General features: G+C 51.2%; 1 protein-coding gene across 1 annotated transcript in view; it reads right to left on the reverse strand.

Annotated features, from left to right (window-relative positions):
* The window catches only part of LOC308484155 (leucine-rich repeat and fibronectin type III domain-containing protein 1-like protein), a 78,906-nt gene extending 73,263 nt beyond the window's left edge, over window positions 1-5,643 (reverse strand). Inside the window, exon 1 of the mRNA XM_081018817.1 lies at window positions 4,293-5,643. The gene's annotated coding sequence lies outside the window, so the exon portion shown is untranslated. The remainder of the gene's footprint in view (window positions 1-4,292) is intronic.
* Window positions 5,644-6,000: the final 357 nt, after the last annotated feature.

The raw sequence follows: 6,000 nt of genomic DNA on the forward strand, positions 1-6,000 counted from the left end.
CCATTAACAGAAAAAACACCCAAAGGTCATCTAGCCCAACCCGCTGCAATGCAGGGGGCGTTTGGCTGGGGCATTTGGAGCAGGGGCTCCTCTGGATGACCAGTTTATTGAGCATTCATCCTGATTTCCTTCTACCACGTCCAGCCTTTGTGACTTGTTTGTTCTAATTTAATCATATAATTGAAGAGGTGGAAGGGTCTCCTGGGGATCATCTAGTCCAACACCCTGCAATGCAGGAATCACAGCGAATGCATCCCTGGCAAGCGGCTATCTAGTCTCCAATGAAAGAGATTACACCAACTTCCTAAGGGATCTGTTCCCCTCTCAGACGGCTCTTGCTCTCAGAAAGTCACTCCTAATGTTTAATCGGGATAATCATCATCATCATCATCCCATCTGGCTGGATTTCCCCAGCCACTCTGGGCGGCTCCCAACAGATTAAAAACAGAATAAAACATCCAATATTAAAAGCTTCCCTAAACAGGGCTGCCTTCAGATTTCTTCTAAAAGTCAGATAGTTGTTTGTTTCCTTGACATCTGGTGGGAGGGAGTTCCACAGGGCAGAGGGGTTACCAAATGGATAACTGAGTTGAAGGTTGGGGCTCCGAGGTCGAATCTAGCTGGCATCCTCCGGCGGCGGCTGAACTACAATTCCCATCAGCCCCAGCATGCACGGCCAATCGCCATGGGAGTTGTAGTTCAGCGACATCCACAGGGCCAAAAGTTCACCGTGCCCTATCTAATCCAACCTCCCTCTCTCCCCAAAACTCTTTGGGGGCTTCAGAGAGTAGATGCGAATTTAATTGGTTATTACTGACAATTGTCAGTTTATCTACCCAGGGCAGCTGTTGAGAACGTAGATTTGAAGCGAATCGTTTTGCCTGCCTCCTTTAAAATTTTATGCGCCAGATGTCAAGGCCTGTTGGTGAATATTTAGTTTGCCACTTTTGATGTACTGTTGGCTGATAACTTCAGAAACGCTGACCTTAACGTGCCCTTCATTTATTTTTATTTTATTTGTACAGGTTTGCTGTGTTTTCTAACGTTGCATTAAGCAACTGATGAAGACCTCATGCCAAAGGAAGCTGGTTTGGCTCACGCTGAAACACCTTGCGTAAAATGTGGCCTATATCAGATCTGTTAATAGGATGCTTGAATAAATATATGATATTTATTCTCCTGCAATAAAGAGTTCTGTATTCTCTCTGCATTTTTTGTCTTTCTTTGATGTGGTAACTCGAGCAAGTAAGCCAAACTGCAAGGCGGGGGGGGAATAAAGAACGACTCTCTCTTTGGGTCTGTTGCGCAAAATGAGGCACAGAGGTTCTTCAGGGCTCCGCTGAGGAAAACAACTTGCGGGTTTCTGAATCCATAACGCACACGCTACACTCGGATTTCTGCTCGGAGGAAGTCCAGATTCGCTCCGCTCCAACTAATTTATGCAGAACAGCCTTAATTTACATGACGTATTAATATTGCAAGGCTTTGGGCTTGTTTGTTTGTTTGTTGCAGAATTTATTTAGCTCACATTAGCAAGTGAAACAAGGGCATGGGACAAGGGGGGGGAGGCAGGAGAAGCAAACACCCCCCCCCCAAAAAAAGAGGGTCAGGGAAGGGTTCAAAACATCCCACCCCTTTACCACTTGAATGTTTCTGCCTGCCTCTTGCAGATGGACTATTTCTGGTTCAGAGTCAAAATGGGGGGGGGGGACGGGACGACGACACACAAACACTTTGGGGAAAAGTTCACATGTTCTGCCAAAAAAGTCCCAAGTCCCTGCTCAGTGCAGACCCCTAAACTTCTTTCTGCCTTTCTTGAGGACTAGAGACTTGAGAAAGGAAAGAGAAACAAATGGATATTCCCTATCCACTCCATGGGTAGCCAACCCTTTGGATATTCTGGACTACAATTCCCATCAGCCTGTGATTGTCAGGGTGATGGGAGCCCCCCAAAACATCTGGAGAGGATCGCTGCTGGATACCCCAGATTCCCAACTCGTGGTGTGCTGCAGCCCAGAACGAAGATGTTTGGATTGTGTCCCTATACAAGTGCTTCTCATACTTGGGCCTCCGGCTGTTTTTGGACTACAACTCCCATCATCCCTAGCTAGCAAGAGCAGCGGTCAGGGATGAAGGGAACTGTAGTCCCCAAACAGCTGGAGAAACCAAGTTTGGGAAACTCTGCCCTATACCCTCTTGTCCCTGTCAGAGGAAAGAACCAGGCAGCCTCTTCCCTGAACCCATCATTTGCCAACCTGGCACCCTCCGGATGTTGTACGCTACAACTCCCAGCAGTTTATAGGAGTTGTTACCCAGAACATCTGGATAGCAACAGATTAGCAAAGTCTGCCTTAAACTAGCTGCTCAACAAAGTACATTCTCAAAATACTTACAGCCCAAGATTCTTGCCCTCTGCTTGCAGCAAATTTCGGGTGGGGGTTGGGAATTGCAAGCCCCTTTGCCCTGGCTTTAGACACTTGGGGCTGATTTTTGTGATTGCAAGTTTTTTTATTATTTATTTGTTGGTTGCATTTATATCCTTTTTCTCCCATGAGTTGATGGGATGTAATATATGGTTCTCCTCTTTATTTAACAACCCTGTGCACGAGGGTCAGCTGAGAGGCAGTGATTGCACACACACACACACACACACACACACACACACACAGAGTCACAGTCACTCACAGTCTAGTGGGAGATTTGAACCCTGGTCTCCCAGCTCCTATTCCAACACGCTAACCACTACACCCCACTGTTTTAAACTGTTTTAAATATTGTGTTTTATCGTTGCAACCCATCCTGAGACTTTAGGATGAAGGGTGGGTAAATTAATAATAATAATGCAAAAGTCACCAGGTCCCAAATGGCTGAAATTTTTTAAAAAATCAGTGTTTGTGGGAGAATTAGAGTTGGAGCCGTCCAAACGAAGCTGCGAGATGGAAACCTGGGCTCAGGAACAAGGGGAAAAACCCTTTCAGTCACTTGCCACACCTTATATCACACAGATATAGAGACAGCCCGATCCTGAAATCTCGTAAATTTCCTAAATCTCGCTTCATTGGCTCAGCTCTCCTAGCAACTCCGGCAAGAGTGGGCAGCGAATTTCGGGGTGCCAGGAAGGGCAAGGCGCAAAAACACACACACGTCACTCCCACACTGCAAGGGGTTTTGGGGTTCACCCCACGCAGTGGGGGGGGGAGTGCAATTTCACAGTCCGGAGGAAGCGATGTTTTTCCTTCTAGCTTGTTTTAAAAGGGGGCAAAGCAACTTCTCTCTGTGAGTGCACGCTGGGCGAGGCAGCCACAAAAAGGGGAGATCATATTATTATGAATCACTGTGCGCTCCCATCTCCTCGCTCAAAGGGCTTTGAAGGAATGATCTCACAACAAAACCCAAGAGTTCAATAATTAAAACCCCCCATTTTACGGCGGGGGTGGTGGTGGTCTCTAAAGCATCTTAATCACTCCTCTTTGTTAAGAAGACAGTCGCTGTAAAGCACTTGGGCATGCAAATTACATCCCATAGTAATCGATAGCAATATCGTCCTCGGGAGCCAAGGGTTTGATGGCCATTTGGAGAGTTCCTATTTGTGTCTAATTTTCTTTTCTTTTAATCTCCACTGATCCGTCTCCTTAGTGTGTGACACACACACCCATCGTGAAAGAGCAGATTAGAATAATTCTGTTTTTAATGAACAGGGCAGGAAGGGAGGGTGGACTGCAAAAAGAAAATCAAGGCGACAGGAAGGGATGAGCTGGTATAGGACTTCCCCATCACTTCCCATGGCCCTTGCAAGGATAACTGAGCAGTGGTGGGGAAAGGCACTCTGCACATGCTCTATTTCTTCTTCCTCACCTTCCTGAATTTTTTAAAAAATGGCCAAAGTCGAGCGAGGCCTCAGTGGGCACAAAAATTCAGTGGCAAAGCAAATGCACTCTGCACATGCTCAGAAAAACCACCTTTATCTGGTTAAAATCCTAGTTCTTCCTCCAACTCCTCAAAAAATAAAAACCAAATCTATCACAAATCCACCCCCCCAAAAAAACTGTTTCTAGCCGATGGATGCAACTGAGAGCTCTTTAGCAACATAGATTTCTATTTGGGCAAGGTTTTGTAAGACCCACAAGGCAGAGCATGCTACAAATAGATATATATATTATTTTTTTACAACCGTATCTCCAGAGCCAGTACCCCCACCCAGCTGCCTCGGTATCCCAGACAAGTCGGCTTGCGCCCCAAATCTCCGGGGGAGTCTCTGGGTGCCAAGAAGACCCGACAGGCCAGCAACGTACCTTGCTCTGCAGCTCCAGGGACCCATAGGCGTTGGGGTTCACTCCCCACGGCGGCCGGTTCCTAGGGCAGCTGCTCCACCATCCATCCCAGTTCCTCCAAGTCCCTAGAACTGGCAGCCCGGCTCCCATCGGGGAAACCGATGTGCCCGTTCGGAGGAGAGCGCTGCACCGCCAGGGATGCCAGGCAGCGCGCCCATTAGCACCCCGGTTGGCCAAAATGCCCTGAGATGAAATAAGATCTGTGGAGCTACAGAGCGGGGAGAGGGGAGTTCGAAGCCCACCGCGCCAGCCTCGCTGCCTTCTGCCAGGCTCTCGGTGCAAAAGATGGGCTGGAGGTCCCCAGGCAGCAGTCTTCTCGCCGCCGCCGCTGCGCCAGGAGAGGTGCCCGCCGCTTCACATCCTGAAACGTTGCTGTCCAGAACAAAGAGGAAAGCCCATCTCCTTCCTGCAAGGTCTTCCTAGGTGCACCTTTCGGAAGCGATCCTCAAGCCCTGGGAGCCATCCGACGGAGGGATTCCTTCTGCTTTCCTTCAGCTGGTCTCCAATGAGGAAGATGGAGATGGGGGAAGGGATCTCTTTCTCTCGATCTCTCTCTCTCCACCAGGGCGTGGAGCTTGCAAAACTGCCCAGAGGTTTCTCTTCGCAAAGGCAGCGGCCATCCAGGGGACCCCAGAAAACACCTTTTTCTCTCTCGTTAGGTTAGCAGCCCCGGATAGCAGAGAAGATATAGTCGCACATTTAATGTATAATAAAATCAACCAGCGGCGACCACCATCTCTCCCGTCTGCAATCCCTCCGCGGCGGCGGCGGACAAAGAGTTAATGTTGCACGGGATGCGCGTCCCCCGGGGGGCCCTCCTGTCCTCTGCCCCCCCCCCCCCAGCGCCGCTCCTCTATCGCCCTTGCAGATCTCTCTAGAAGCCAAAGAGGGCGGCTTGGGCGCTGCCGGGCAGCGAGGCTGCTCCGCTGGGGGATGGGCGGCCCACGCCCACCGTAGGCATCGCAGCTTGGAGCGGGGTGGGGGGATACAGCGGCGAGCCCCTCTCAGCCGGGCGCTGCATGTGAAGAAAGCCCCCCAGGAGGGAAGAGGAAAAAAAGCCCGGCGGTTCTAGGGCTCGAGGTCGGCGGGGCAAGAGCGGAGCATCCGCAGAGGATGGAGGATGCAGGTTGCCAGGCGATGGGTACCAGATGCGGGGGATGGAGAGAGGGATGCAGGGAGCGCGCCGGCAGGATGGCCCCGCCGAGGGCAGATGGAGAGTGCCGGAGCCGGCAGCCTGCAAGACCCGGCGCGGGCTCCCTGGCCCAGGATGCCCGGCGCCAGCAGCCACGCCTTCAGGGAGCGCCTCCTTCTGGCTTGCGCCGGCGAGCAAGCAGGGCGGCTTCTGGGCTCCGGACCAGGCACCGGGCGCCCCGCCCCGCCGGCTCTTAAAGGCGCAGCAGAAGCCCCACCCTGGTTAGGGGGCTAGCTGGCTTGCACGCTCACACGCACCCATCATTGGCACCCAGGGCAGGCTGGTTGCCGCGTTTCTTCTCCCTAAGGTCCCATACCCCTTCATGGATCACTGCCTTGCCCTGGGGAAGGGGCTTGAATAACTCAGAGAAGCTATGAGCTCTGCCGTGCAGGGCCACCCAAGATGGACAGGTCATAGTGCAGAGTTTTGACCAAACGTGATCCACCAGTATCCCTGCCAAGAAAATTCCATGGACAA

Source organism: Podarcis pityusensis, assembly GCF_964106645.2.
Source record: "Podarcis pityusensis genome assembly, chromosome: 8".
Classification (NCBI taxonomy): domain Eukaryota; kingdom Metazoa; phylum Chordata; class Lepidosauria; order Squamata; family Lacertidae; genus Podarcis; species Podarcis pityusensis.